Source organism: Zootoca vivipara, chromosome 7 (assembly GCF_965207765.1).
Source record: "Zootoca vivipara chromosome 7, rZooViv2.hap1.1, whole genome shotgun sequence".
NCBI classification, from domain to species: Eukaryota; Metazoa; Chordata; class Lepidosauria; order Squamata; family Lacertidae; genus Zootoca; species Zootoca vivipara.
The window spans coordinates 58,235,022-58,250,522 of record NC_142590.1 but is presented as its reverse complement, the minus strand read 5'-3'; the positions used below and the strand labels follow the sequence as shown (position 1 = coordinate 58,250,522).

Sequence of the window (15,501 nt, the reverse complement as noted above, 5' to 3'; positions counted from 1 at the left end):
GTTCTATGGTAATATTGTGAGAGCCCCATGAAATCTCATGAGATCTTTGGGGAGTCCAGAAGTTGCTGCCACAGCCTCATGACCCTGGTAAGTAAGGCTTTGGCAGCGGCAGCACACCTGCATTTTGCATCAGGAGCCAAAATGGGATGGCCTACCCCTGGTTTGGGACCAAAGTACCCTTTCTCCCATTCAAATGTCATCTTTCTGACACTGCTCTAGGTGCCACTGCCCTCAGAGGTGAGACAGGTGGTAACCTGAAAAAGGGTCTCTCTCTTTTTGCTGTGGCACTGTTTTCAGAACTCACCCCCCAATGAGATTTGCTTGGCATCTTCCTTGCTGCCTTTAAGGCACCAGATAAAAACATCCTTGCTCTCCCAGATCTTTTAGGTTTTCTCTGACATTTTTTATTTTTATTTTAGGCTGCTATACCATGCACACCTACTTGTGAAGGAGTAAGTCTCATTGAACTTGTTGGGCAGATAACTGTACTGTTAAAACACTTTCTGCTTTCTCTCAACTCTGTTGTCTTAAGTCTTTTTACAGTGTATTTCTTAGTTAGAACCCTCTAGGTGGGATTCATCCAACCATTCCCATCAGCAAAAGCCCTGTGCCAGGACTTCCACCTGCCCTGGCATCATCTGATTAAGGATAAAAAAGCACAGACCTTTACACTGTGCTGTTTTGCCACTGATAAAATGCATCCCCCCCAGCTTAAATATCAGTTGTAAAAGGTGGTACTGTTTGGAATATCAGCACCTACTGGACAGTACCTGTATCGTCTCCTCAAGCATGTTCAGCTTTATAAAAGCATTTGGTTTTAAAATTAAAGGGTGAGTATTACACACACACACACACTGCTTAAGCATGTGCAGAGGGTGTATTCTCATGTAGCCCATTTAAAATAAAAGCAGTGCTCCCCTGTCTCCTGACATGGAAAGGCCCTTTGAGTGACACAGTAGAACTATTCTGAGTTTTTTAAAAAGTTTGTAAACCATTACCAGTCAGCTGCTCTACCAATGTGTAGCATAGACCTGGGTGCAAGCAGCATCAGAGCAGGGAGACATTATTCTCTTGTTCTGGCATGGAGGCTGCTGTGACAGACCCTGTGCTGCAGCCTTTTTATAACTATAATAAATAACAGGACTGTTGGGATTCATACTGAATGTTTGCTGGACTTGCTCTAGTCTTTAAATCTCCCTCTAATTGAGCCCAAAGCTTCTGGCTAAGCAGATAATTTGTGATGATTCAATGCCAGGAATTTTTGAGAGAGCCAGTGTGATGTAGTGGATAGAATGCTATGTTTGAACCAGAAGTACATGAGTTTACTTCCCTGGTCACTCATAAAGCTTAGTCAATCCACTATCTCAGTCTATTCTACCTCACAAGGTTGTTGTGGGGATCAAGCATCCAGGGATGCTTCTCTGAGCTGCTTGGCAGAAGGCTGAGATAAAAAATTATGATGATGATTAACAAAGCATACTTCATTCATTATTTTATTTCGAATTCAATTTCTAACCTGCCCTTTATCAATTATGATCTCAGAGCAATTTACAGCACAGGCATCAATTCATTAAAACAATGAATTCTTAACTAGCAATTTTAAAACAGCTTAAAACAAACCATATGATCAGTACAGAGGACAACCTTAATCAATTTACTGCTGGAATTGTAAAAGAAATTTTCACCCAAGGCCTGGGTGCAGGGCCGACTTAAGGACACCCAGCGCCATGGTGCAAAGGTCCCTCCAGCGCCCCCTCCCCTTCCCAAAATTTATCCTGGGGCAGAGGGTACCCTGGCAAAAGGTTAAGTGTGGAAGGGTCCTAAGTTTGTACAAGTTGAGGCAATGGATAGGCAGCACAAGAGAAGCAGAGTCCGCGTAGCCACCCGCAGCAACACTCACTTTTCTCGCATGCTTCCCACTACAAGAAAGCGCATCCCACAAGCCCGCGCCACACGAGTTTCCCCACTGGAATGCAAACACGTGTTGAGCGGCCACCCCTCGCGGACCTCCCCATTGCAGGTCTGAGCTGCACGTGTGGTGATTTCCCTGCCACCAGTGATGATGTCACGGGCCCGTCGTCGAAGCCCCCCTCGCCAACGGCAGCCTCAGCCGGATGCAGCCCTAGGCGTGCCTCTCAGCTGTTCAGGCCGCTCTCCAAAGGCGCGCAGGCCTGGGGCCACCTCCGCCGCATGGGGCATCACAACAGGGGGCGGCCAGGCTGGATGGCGCAGGGCGCCGGCCCTCCAGGCAGCAGCCGCACTGCACGCAGCACCTGCCCGCCGCGCCGGGAAACGGGGCGGGGGGGGAGGCACCGGAGGGATCCGTCACGCCAGGGCACCAGGCATGCTTAAGACGGCCCTGTATGGAATCAGCTTCCAAAATTATGGTGCAGGAAAACTGTAGTGTGAAAACTCACTTACCACATCAGATCACATCATGTCTTGTTGTATGGCTCCCCTTCTCCACACCAATATGGGTAATTTAGATGTGCTTTTCATTGGGGAAATAGTGCAAGACTGGGGGCTGATCTCCCTTGTACACTCTTTCACATGCACAGTCCTACACAGATTCAAGCCATTCCTGCAGCTGTTCTGTTCCAACCGATTGCTCACTCAGTGAAGGAATACTGTAGATACAGCACAAATTTCCTAGGCAGGTAGTTCCACTGATGATTTGCCTTGTGTATGTTACAGTTGTTCCCATTTCCAACCAAAAAGATCACTGAAGAGTCATCTGCAATCCAAAAGTCTTTTGGGGTGTACCAGCAGATTCATCACTGCCCACTCCCAATTCCCATGTTCAGAGATTGTTAGTGAATATATTTAGATCCTGCCTTTCTTTTGAAAGAATAAGACTCCCCCCTCCCTAGATAATTACTTGCTTACTTACCTACCTACCTACTTACTTAGATTATATATATCCTGCCTGCTGCACAAGCCACTGGGCCCTTTAAGACCAAGTCAACTAAGATAAGAACAATACATAAAAGGTAAAGGTAAAGGGACCCCTGACCATTAGGTCCAGTCGTGACCGACTCTGGGGTTGCGTGCTCATCTCGCATTATTGGCCGAGGGAGCCGGCATATAGCTTCCAGGTCATGTGGCCAGCATGACAAAGCCGCTTCTGGCAAACCAGAGCAGCATAGCTGCCAAGTTATCCCTTTTTTAAAGGGATTTTCCCTTTTGCTGAATAGGCTTCCTCGCGAGAAAAGGGAAAACTTGGCAGCTATGCAGAGCAGCACATGGAAACGCTGTTTACCTTCCCGCTATAGCGGTTCCTATTTATCTACTTGCATTTTGATGTGCTTTCGAACTGCTAGGTTGGCAGGAGCTGGGACCATGCAACGGGAGCTCACCCCGTCACAGGGATTCGAACCGCCAACCTTCTGATCAGCAAGCCCTAGGCTCAGTGGTTTAGCCCACAGTGCCACCTGGGTCCCAAGAACAATACATAAAACTCCATAAAATAACACAGCCCTTAAAATATTCCATACTGCAACTCAAAAATAATTCGCTACATTGCAATTTTTCAATAGCAGCAGTAACAACAACTACAGTAGTACCTCAGGTTACAGACACTTCAGGTTACAGACTCCGCTAACCCAGAAATAGTACCTTGGGTTAAGAACTTTGCTTTAGGATGATAACAGAAATCGTGCTCCGGCGGCGCGGCGGCAGCAGGAGGCCCCATTAGCTAAAGTGTTACCTCAGGCTAAGAACAGTTTCAGGTTAAGAACGGACCTCCAGAACGAATTAAGTTCTTAACCCAAGGCACCACTGTAATTGAATTGTCTCTCATCCTCCAAATGTCCTCTGAAAAAGGTGGGTCTTAGCCACCCTAAAGCTATCAACTTTACAGTTGAGTTCCTGGTGGGAAAGGGGCCACCACTGAAAAGGCTTGCAACACTTGTCATTGTACTAACTAGACTAATCACGACATACATTTCCTGTATAGAAAGATGGATATCTAGCAATATTTTGAAGGAACGTCTGCAGTTAAAATGTGTTAACTTTCTTTTGGGCACTCCTATGCCCACTTTATTAGGGAGGAAGGCTTACTTCTAAGTATGCATGCATCACCTTGCCCTGTTCATTTCTCTGCTTCCCCTGCCAAGAAATCTGGTGGGAAAATACTGTTCCCCCGTGTTGTATTGCACCTACCTGCGGCACCTAACCTTTGCACTCCCAGGTGTGTGTGTGTGTGTTTCCTGATTTCCGCACAGGAATTTCCTGAATTGATACGCATCGAATATGACACGCAGTCGAGGCTTAGTTTAACACTCGCCTATATGGAAACCCTGAACCCTACATTCCATAATCGCAAAACTCTCTCCCGAGAGACTTTCAGCATAATGTGCCACATGTCGGAAGGAAGAGCCAGAACCACCCCTTTTTTTCCTTTTTATTTGAAGGCTGCGATCCTGCTGTCACTTACTTGGGAGTCTGTCTCCCGGGGCACTTGTCGCAAACCTTTTGGTGGTATGGGTGGGGGGACAAGGAGAAGAGTGAAGGAGAGAGGGAGGTCCCCCTCTCCTCCCTCCATCCCCAGGATGATGTCCCACCTGTGGCAACGCACATGCGCACCTGTTTTTACCTGGCCCAGGTCGCGCGGCTCTGCGATTGAGCCCCCTGAGCCCACTTCCCCTTCTTTAGGCTGCCTCGCCGTCCCCTCTTTCGCCCGCCAGCCTCGGACGCAGGAACCGGTGCCAGCCACCCGGATTCTTCCTCTTGAGCCCTGAATTCTGATGCTTTTCCGCTGGAGTTTGGCTTTCTCCTCCCTCCCTCCTTCCCCACGCCTCTCCACTCCCTTCTCTTAGGAGCCAGCGAGGACCCCCCCCCAATCCCCTTGACAGGTAGCATCCCTGCTGTGGATGAATGGGTGGCTCCCTTCCCGAGGGTGGGGGGCGACAACCCCGGCTGCAGATCTATTCCAACACATATACCTGCTTCCACACACCCGCACACGCACCCAAAATCATCCCCGTTCCTTCCCAATCCAGCCAAAATCTCCCCCCTCCCTCCGACGGATTCCTTGATTTTGCTTTGCTCTGACGTTGCCGAGAAGAAAGAAAGAGGGAGAGAGAGGAAGAGGGAGAGAGAACCGGGCGTGGGGGGAGTTCCAAAGACTGCAGCAAATTGGGGCAGGCCTGGGATCTGTGGGCGCTGGCTGGGGAAGGGTTAATCCCCGGTGCTTGTATGTTAATGAGCTCCATGGTAATGCAAGGAGGCCGGCTTTCGCGGGCAGGCTGCTGGTAATGGAGGGAGGGAGGAGGGAGGGAGAAGGAGAGCCGTGCCAGTCTAGCTCCTGTGGTACTGGCAGAAAGCGAGCGAGAGCGAAGTGCGCGGAGTGAGCGAGCGTGAGGGAGGGAGAGAGAGAGGGTGGGCGGGAGCGAGAGGGAAACGCCGAGCCACATCCATGAAGGAAATGACAGCGTGAGGCAGGCGAGGCAAGGCAGCCCTAGCCAGCCAGCCGCCGCCAAGGGGAAGCCTGCCGGGGCTCGTCGATGCCAGCCCGGAGTCCGAACGGATCCCTGAGGTGGCCAAGCCCCGCCAGCCAGACGAGCGGGAAGCAACCTCGGGCACCGCATCTTGGGCACAAACAAGCGGGAGAGGCGCGCTCCGGGCTGCTGCCGCGGAATGACTGACTGACTGACGCGCGGACTGAGTGCCGGAGGGGCGGCAGGCAGGCAGGAAGCGGCTCCGTCAGGCAGGAGGAGCCGCCGCGCGACTTTCGGAATACAGATCCATGCCAGGCTCGCCGGGGGTTTCATGAAGCCGGGCTGTGTGTGGATTACCTCGCCGTAATTCCGAGCAGGGAGAGGGCGACGGGGAGCGCCCGGGGAGAGGCTAGGCGAAAGAGTCCTTCGGAGCCAGGGTAAGTCCGCGAAGGCGGGCAGCTGCCCGCGGAGCCCGCGCCTTTCCTGCCAGCACCTGGTTCCCGCGCCCGCCCTTTCGTTCGTTTCGTAGCGCAGCAGGGCAGTCTGCTTTCTTTATCGATTCTCGCCGGGTTTGTGTTAAATATGATGGTGGTGGCTCACCAGCCACTTTCCCGCCGGCGGGGGGGGGTGCGGGGAGGTGTCGCCTCTCTGAGTCTTGACAGCGCGATCCTAGTCGCCGTGCCTGCTCCCCTTGGACTTCCGCGGGACTCGCTCCCAGGTTGTTGCTGCATGTAGAGGATTGCGAGCCGTTGAGGCGCTTCTCCCTCGGCGGGAACGGTGGCTCGGAGTTTGCCTTTCTAGCCGTGGGGACGCAAGACAGGTGCCTCTCTGGACCCGCTCCCCTCGGGCCGGTTCTTCAACCCGCCGGTGGCGGCAGGAGGTCGCTTCCCAGATTTCTGGGATCGCTGCTTCCAAACGGGCTCGATCTCTTCGGGATTCTGCTGCTCCTTCCGGAAGCCAGCCCCGCGATTGGCGGAGGCAAGTGCGCTGGAAGAAGCAAACAGGTTCACCCTCCCAAAGAAAGTTCCCACCGAGAGAGACTTGGAAGTGTTTTCGATTTCCCTTTGGAAACGTCTCTCCCAGTGTCCCAGCAGCTTCTGGGGGGTGTGTGTGACTTTGAATCCATGGTTCAATCCCTGCAGATGGTGATCCCCACTAAACCCAAAGTTGCTTGCTTAATAGAATATCCCACCGCTGAAGCTTTTCTGTCTGTTGCACTGGTTTGCATTCCTCCTTTGCCCAGATTATAATGGGGGGTACCAGCCTCTCTGGGACCCTCTTTTGCAATGTGGCCCACTGCGAAACTTCGTGTTTCTAGAGGCTGTGGGTTGTTAAGAGCTGCTACAATAACTCCCAGTTAGATGATGAAGTCCACGGAACCACAGAGAACAGAGGAGGAGTTTGCATGGTAAGGAAAGAGATAGGATCTGCTTTGGTTTGGGAATTCTGCAGGTGAGGGAATAATAAAGGATACAGCCAATTAGTAGACCATTGAAACCAATGGACTAAAGTTATGTCCAATCATTCCAACAGGTCTACTCTGAGTATGGTCAGCATTGGAACTTACCCTGTGAATGCCCCCCCCCCCTGTTTACAAACATTCTCCCAGGATTTGTGTAACTTGTCAGTAAAATGGGTCACTTTAGCAGCTCTGACTGATTGTGGGTTATGAGCTCTCATTGACTGGGCTGCCTCATTGATGACATCGTTTCACCAATGACCTACTTCTTTTTTCTATGGTCAGGAGACTGATATAACTATTCAGCAAAGACCAAATGCCATTCAAAGCCTGCAATGTCAATACCTTCAACACTTAATTTCCTTGATATCCCCCTTGGCCAGCTCCTCACTCCCTCCATGAACCTGCTGACTTTTTAAAACACAGTGTTTTGGTATCATTCTGTTAAAACTGAATGAAAACAACCAGTGTAGACTTGGGAAGTAATATACAGTTGAAAGTTTTGTACAGAGTGTGGGTCTTGAAATTGAACATACGGTATAGCAAAAAAGTGATTCCTTGCTCCAATGGACCCAGTGCTCACACTGCAAGAAGATGAAAGTAACCCCTATTTATTCGCCATTCCCTGAATCACTATTTTCAGTGTATTTATTTGTTGAGTCACCCCATCCCAGCACAACTTAAAAGAGGTTTGTGCTGTGGAAACAGGTAACAGAATCTGTTTCAGAATCTGAACAGATTCCAAAAGTGTAATAGACACTTCCCTTCTCTCTTCACACACACACACACACACACACACCTCATCCCTGATCTAACCCTGCCTGACACTTCTCTTTAACCCTTTAATCTTCTGAACTCCTCCGCTGAAGAATATAAATTTCCTAGAATACAAAATTTAAACAAAGAAACAAATCCAGCAGTTCCAATCAATCTGATGGTAGAGAATAAATGTTTCCCTGACTTTGGCAAAATTACATTTAATAAAGGACAAATTGGCTTGCAGTGCAGCAAAATGGAAATGGCATTTGGAATGGGTTTTGCGGTGGAGACACAGGGACCACAGGGTTTTTCAGAGGTGTCTCCTGTAATCTGAAACCCCCTGTGCTGAAAGGAGCAATGAAGAACTTTCTGCTCAGTTGCAAGGTTTCTTGAAGGCTTAGAAAGCTTTTTTGCTACTTTCAGGCTATAGGCATCCCTCATGTTCCATTGCAGTGTTTTGGGACTTGCGCTGAGAAAGTTGGAAACAACTCTAGGGAAGTCATTCGGATGCCAACATGCAAAACTCCACAAAGCTATGGTGCAAGTAATTTGCATGTTTAGCCAAAACTCCCTGTAGTATTCTGGTGCACCAAGAAAAATTATTCATGTGACTGATTCCCACCCACACACCCGGTAACCCAGAACTTCATAACTGCAGGTACATATGACTGTCTGTTTCTGCCCACTTTCACAACTGTTCCCAAAGAGGACTATCTTCTCAGTAGCGTCCAAAAGGCTGCCATCCTCCACTGGCAACAATAAAGTATTACTCTGTTGTTTCCACTCACACTTTAACTCTTGCCCTGGATCAATGTGTGCTAAAAGTTCACATCCTCTACTTTTTGCCAACACCATTTTACCTGCCCATCTAATTCTAAGCAACTACACTGGTGGGGATGTGTCCATTTAGTCCCTGGAACATTTTACTCCTTTGCCTGTCAGGCATCCATAAAAGAATAATGGCAGCAGCAGCAGCAGCAGCAGCAGCAGCAGCAATGATGATGATGATGATGATGATGATGATGATGATGATGATGATAGCTCCCCACCTTTCTTCCAGCCTGAGCCAGTGGGTACTCTTGAGACAGGCCCTTTCCCCCATTTACAAACGCTCTTGATTATTCAGCTAATCTTTATTTCATGGGCACGTTACAAGAAACACACAAACAGAGGGAGAGAGAGTGGAAGGTGGTGACATGTTTAAAATACACAAGAAAGGCGCTGGCAGGAATATAATCGTCCTTATTCTGCTGATATGAAATATTTATGGCTCTAAGTTGCAACGAGGTTCTCTCCCCCTTCCCCCTTCCGCTTTGCAAACCTTTCAGCACCACCCCTCCCCTTTCTGCCTTGGTAAAAATCATATTTAAACAATTCAGCACGGGGCCCTTCATTCTTACGCTTTACCCCCTCACCCAGCTGTCTCTTCATGTAGCTGTGCACAGCTGTCTACACGCATAGCCGGGGGGTACAATGTACTTCTGTCCATCACTACAAATGGGAAAACCAGGAATTGCTAGCCAAGCTACTAACCAAATCATAAAGAGACCCACGCATTGTGTTACAGTCTGTTAACTAGAAATAATTCACAACCATCCATTTAGCCAGGCCTGGGAAGGAGGGGGAAGCCTACAAAAGAAGCCCCCCACACCCTCATTTCCCTCTCCTTCCTTCATCCAAGGTGCCTGTATTTGATAGCCAAAGCCTGCTTACCCCCTTGGGCATTCTGTTATTAATTCATTAGATCTTATTTTATTTTATTTTATTTTATTTTGCTCCTTCCTGGTATTCTCCCTCCCCACACCCCTTCTCACAATTCAAACAGTGGTGAATGGACAAAACTCCCTCAAGGGAAACATTTTTTCACTTAGTTACAAAGATTTCATGGCTAATTAGAGTAAATGTGGTTTTAAGAGTGTTAATCTCTTAACCAGCTTGGCTGGCAGGCCAGGGCGCTTACAAAAGGAAGAGAAGGATGAATAGAGGAAGAGGGGGCTGCTTCTCAGGGTTCCACCATTATTGATGACAGTGTCCATCCTATCCAATAAGAGCCCTGTTGATGTGAGGGATCTCAGTGAGGGATCCCTTCATAGAACAGGGCTCTGTCTTGATATGGTTTGTATTCCCAGCCCTCCCCTACTCATGACCCCAAATTAGTGCCTGTGAAACCTAAAGCCTCAGAGGCTGAGGCAAAGGAAAGAAAGTTCTTCATTCTTAGAAAAGAGGTTTCTGGAAAGCTTCGATGATAATAACATCAGAATAGAAAGAGGATCAAGGCAGTGTATTCTACTTGGCAGGTACAGGCTGCTGCCTAACATGTTTAATAATAATAATAATAATAATAATAATTTATTAATACCCCGCCCATCTGGCCAGGTTCCCCTAGCCACTCTGGGCGGCTTCCAACAAAACATTAAAATACAGAAATCCATCAAACATTAAAAGCTTCCCTAAACAGGGCTGCCTTGAAATGCCTTCTAAAGGTCTGGTAGTTGTTATTCTCTTTGACCTCTGGTGAGAGGGCATTCCACAGGGTGGGCGCCACTACCGAGAAGGCCCTCTGCCTAGTTCCCTGTAACTTGTTTTATGGGCAAGTTCATCCAATGCAGCTAAAAAAACAAACTCTGTAAGATGTTTTCCCAAGCTTCACCAACTCCAGCTGGTCCATGGTTAGGGATGATGGGAACTGGAGTGTGGCAATGTCTGGAAGGGACCACTGGTTACACACCCCTGTGCTATATATAGCCTATGATGAGAGGGAAGGTGCTGACTTCTTCTCTGCCAAACATTTTGTGGGGAAGTTTTCTGAAACAGTTGAACCCTCCCCAGTCTCTTCAGTGGAGGCCCTTCACCCTCTTATCTCCCAGAGATGGATCTGAGGACACATGGACAAATAAGGAGAGCTGCTTGTGTGCAGAATCATTCTGTCTCTGCCCAGCATATCAGTTTTGCTCCAAGGTCAAATGTATGTTAATGATGGGGAGGTGAGGCAAGTGCTTCCAATTTTTCTTCTTTCTGACATCGTTTTCAGATCCAGAAGTGTTAAGGAGGGAAGGGGGTGGGGAGGAAGTAAGAAAAAGGAAAAAGAAATCTCCCTGTCAAACCACTTTGGCATGAGCTGGAGTTAGTTGTTGGATTTGTTTATTTATTTTATTTAAAATAAGCTTCCTTCTCTGAAGCAGATGGCTCCTGCCAGACCTGCAATCCATCTTCTCCTTGATACCATTTTGACATAAGACCCAACACTGCACTAAATAAACTCCAGGGCGCTGCAAGCCAAGGACTCCTGAGCTTGGCAAAACAAAAAACAAAAAAAACCCAGAGCCACTGATTAAGAATGCTCTGGATTTTCTATTGAGCTTCTTGTTTATTTAAACACGCCTGCCTTTTCCTTTTCTCTTTGCTCAAGACATCCCAAAGTTTTCTCCAGTGACTTTCATATTTTCGATTTTCACATGAATGGGTTGTGAAACCTGCAGTGCCACTTTTCCCCACTAGAGGGGGGCTCCTGCCGATAAAGGCTGGTATACTGGAAAGTAGATTTTGTATAGAGCAGTGGGTGGGTGATAGTGGTGCCGGGAGCGGGACACTCTGCTATGATCATGCCACTGTTCAGTATCTGCTAAAAACCACCCAGTCTTTTTCTTCCGTATATCATATGGTGAAGCAAGGCATACCTGTGTAGTTGTGTGTTTAAAATGTGATATACATCTGGCCTGCTCTTTTTGCGAAGTCCTAGCTGTGAATGGCAGTAGCAGTATGGGGAACGGGGTGGGGGGTGGGGAGCAAGAGCAGTTGAGTACTTGAAAAGCATTCCTGGTCATGAACCAGGTTGATATTTTCTCCCCTCATTTTATCAGGGAGAAAGACCTGCTTTCAGAATCTTCTCAGCATGGTTCCATCTTTCTATCACCCCTGCTGTGGCTGGAATGTAGCTCTGAGAACAACCACAGATGTTAGTAAAACAGCATTAGGAGGACTCTCAGAAATATAAAAATGCAGCAACTCAGAAAGCTGCTGTCAATTGTGAGGTCTCTCTCTTTCGTTCCCTTTCTCTCTCTAATCCAATATTAGACCTTGCACCGTGTCCGCTCGGCTGCTTGCTGTTTTGCCTGAATTAGGTCCCATCCTTGTGCTTCATTGGCTGGGAGAATATAGTGTGGCCTGACTCTGTTGGCAAACGGGGATACTGCTGGCATCTCTGTGGGATGGTGCATGCCAGCAGAGGGGTTCTGGGAAAGCGTTGGCCTCCCTCATTCCAATCTGATCGAGCCCAGCTTGTGTTTCTGAGTTTAATCTCCGCTTCTCTTTGGGCTGAAATTGAACTGGGGGGCGGAGGTGGCAGGAGGGGGGTGGCAGGAGGAGGCTGGAAATATGAAAAGAGAGATAAATGTATCGTGTTATGAAAGTTTAATCCTGCTTTGCTGTGGCTAAAATTACATTCAGGGCTGGAGATAAAAGGCATCGGAGTAACATTATAAAAAGGCCAGATCATCTTAAAAGGCAGAGCGATAGCAAGCCCAAGTCAGACAAGCCATCAATCCAATGCTCACACACAGAGGCAGTTCTCCAAGGGAGCGGAGAAGCAAATGAGGTGTGCTGCCTGTTCCCTCCTGCCTAATATTGCTGACTTGCTGCAGTGGGAAAAGAAAAGGCACTTGGCTCAGAATGTCCGTATCTGAGAAACGGCCGACCGGCTGCCTGGTGTGTTGTTTGTCGGCCACTTTCTTAGTGGGCTGGAATGGGCTGGCTGGGGGAACCTTGAACAGCAGGATCTCAGGGACCCCAACAGCGCAATCTGGAGACGATTAGCCGCACTTGGAGGATTACAGAAGGTTGAGAGGTCTGCAAATTTTTGGCACATACACGGTGCTGCTCAAAGGCACACTGGAGTGAATGTAAACCATGGTGGAAGTGAAACAGTGGAATGCTGTCAGCAGCTTGTGTGTTTCAATAGATGGGTTGGCGTAGGGGGCCTGAGTTCTAATGCTGCTCTTCTTAGATCCTGTGTGTATTTCATACTATTAAATAGCAACCCCTTTGCTATTTGTTAGAAATTTGGAAAAAGCAAAGGCCAAACCAGTTCTTCATCTTTCTTGAAGCACATGCATTCATCAGCCCTCTCTCCAACTGCCACCAATGGTTTCATGCTGTTCGAGTGCTTCATGTGTTCAGTACCTCTGAAGTCCTCAGTGACTCCTTTACGTGTGAACTTTTGGGGTTAAGGCCAGGAAAGAAAGCGAATTCAACCCAATATTATTCATAATGTTGCACAAATGGTTAATGACCAGTGAGGGTGAGAAATCTGGGAGAAGAGGAGCCAAATGGCAGTTGGTATAGGCCTTGCTGCATTACTTCTTTTTGCTGAGGTCGTCAGCTAAGAGAAGAGTTAATAGGCACACTCTTTCCCTGCAAAACAAAATTCAAAAATAAACACTTGAGATATGAATGTAGCAGCTCACACAGACTTATAACTGGTTCTCACCTCCATATTAGTTGGAGTTTCTGTTTATTGACGGGGATGGAGGAAGACTAGTCAAAACAATTTACTACTTGAGGCAATGAAAATACAGTGCTGCCCCTTCTCCCCAATTCCACAAGCTGAATGAATCCTATTGGACTGGAAGTTGAAGGGACTGGAGAAGACAGAAAGAAGCTTTGGGAATTGTCACCATTCAGCTCCCATAGTGGCCTCTCCCTCCACACACCCCAACTGCCACCACAGGAGCCTCTTGCCCTGAGGAGAGGGGAGAAGAAGCAGTAACAGCTTTTTCTAAACAAACAAGTTGTCTTATCCATTCTATTGTAACTTTATATATACAGTGGAACTTTGGTTTTCTAACATAATCCATTCCAGAAGTCTGTTCGACTTCCAAAATGTTTGAAAACCAAGGATCAAAGGGCTGCCAGCAAGTTCAATGGAGAAAATTGAGAAACACGCCTCAGAAGCCGTTCAACTTCCGAGGTGAGTTTGGAAACAGAAGCATTCACTTCTGGGTTTTCAGCAGCCGAGATGTTCAAAAATCAAGGTGTGTGTGTGTGTGTGTGTGTGTGTGTGTGTGTGTGTGTAACTTTGCTTTTACTGTAATCATCTTACAATTGGACAGCAATTGTAGGCAGCAATCCCCATCACATCCTTTGCCTGATTTTGGCCATCCATTTTTTCCTAATGGTAGCTCTGGGCTGGAAACCTGAAAAGAGAACAGATTGTGACTGTTCTGTCTGCTGAGAGACTTCTTTTTTTCTTACCTCACAGTGACCACCTGCCCCAAAGACTGAACTATAGGCTGCATCTAGGTATAGTTTCTCTTTCTAGGGTCTTCTGACCAGTATCTCTTAGTTCTTTCATGACACCTAACAGGGCCGGCTCTACATAGCCCCCCGGTGGCGCAGTGCACCACGGCGGGGGGCTGGCAAGCTGGGCGCCGGTCTGGCAAGGAGGGCGCCGCGCGGCAAAGCCACGCAGAAACCAATTGCGCCCTGCGAGGGCGGGGCGGGCGGCGGAGCGATCTCCGCCCCTCAGCACCAGGGCGCGCGATCTGCTCAAGATGGCGCTGACACCTAACAGCCTTTTCACCCAATCCATATCACCAATATAGAATTATCCACCCTCCCCTTCTCTGGCAGAAAACCCCATGTACATGTGTTGTGTCCAGTTCTATGGTACTGTAGTTTTCCTCAGCCCACCCCGAGGTAGCATTTTCTGTGCATCTGCTCTTCTTGTCCTTATGCTGAGTTTCCAACAATTCATTTATGCCAGTTTTCCTAGCATTTGCACCCCTGATTTGAACCTATAGACTTGGGTCCCTAGCTTTAGTTGGAATACAACTCCCATCATCCCTGACAATTGATCCTGCTAGCCAGGGATGATGAGAGTTGTAGTCCAACAACAGCTGGGGACCCAAATTTGAGCAACACTGCTATAGACAGAAAGTGTGAGGGAGAGCATCATTGTAGTAGTAACAAGTGTGGTTTTTCCCTCACAGGCCGGCCGGCCGGCAGGCAGGCAGGCAGGCCTTCTCCTTTGAAGTAAACTTCAAGAAAGTGAAAGGTGACATCTGGATAAATATTACTGTGACCTCTCACCTCCCATTCCTCCTCCAGCTTCGCCTTTCTTATCACTCCCTAATGAATCCATCAACATGGCAGCAGGAGGGAGAACAGCTCCTCAAGGCCAAAGCAAATTTTATTCCCTCAGCACCAATTTCCTCAGAGGTAGGTAAAGGGAAGAAGTGTTCCAAATTTTTAGGAATACTTCAGTTATTTTGAAGCCAACATCCAAACAGGAAAGGAAAGTCTCCTTCCTAGTTGCCTGGAGTGACCGGGAGGCTGGGTGAGTGTGAGATAAACATTTTTATTTTATTTTTGCAACCTCAAAGCACTACTGGAGTGAGCCAGTCTGTACTCCCCAAGCTTGTTGAAGGCAGCTGAGGTCTGAGGTTATCAAATACTCCAAGTTGGCTCTTGGGAAAATCACTGTAATTTTGTGATAGTGTTGTTTTCTCAGCCCGTCTTTCTGCTCTTTGCAATAAATATTTGCAATAAATATTTGAAAGCTATTTAAAATATCAGCAATGTTCACACTGGAGTGCCTTGGTCCTGAGCTTCTGGGGGCTTCCTGTGTCATTCACAAGTATGAAGGAGGGCTTTGTTCTTTGCAAGTTTCAATATGAATTCACCTGATCTGCACCTCCTGGACTAATGTGCAGATTGGAATGCAATTTACCCTACGGATTTTATATTTCTCCAAATTTTGTGATGCAGCTCTTGACTTAAAAAAAAATACCAAACTTGTACATTAAAATGCCTATTTTGGGGGCAAATACATTTAGAAATGTGTAATTT

The 15,501-nt window shown here is 47.8% G+C and overlaps 1 protein-coding gene across 2 annotated transcripts in view; it reads left to right on the top strand.

Moving 5' to 3' along the window:
* The first annotated feature begins 5,315 nt into the window (after positions 1–5,315).
* PLXNA2 (plexin A2) overlaps positions 5,316–15,501 on the top strand; it is a 399,133-nt gene continuing 388,947 nt past the window's right edge. For both annotated transcript variants that reach the window (XM_060277140.2, XM_035123148.3), the window contains exon 1: positions 5,316–5,875. The gene's annotated coding sequence lies outside the window, so the exon portion shown is untranslated. The remainder of the gene's footprint in view (positions 5,876–15,501) is intronic.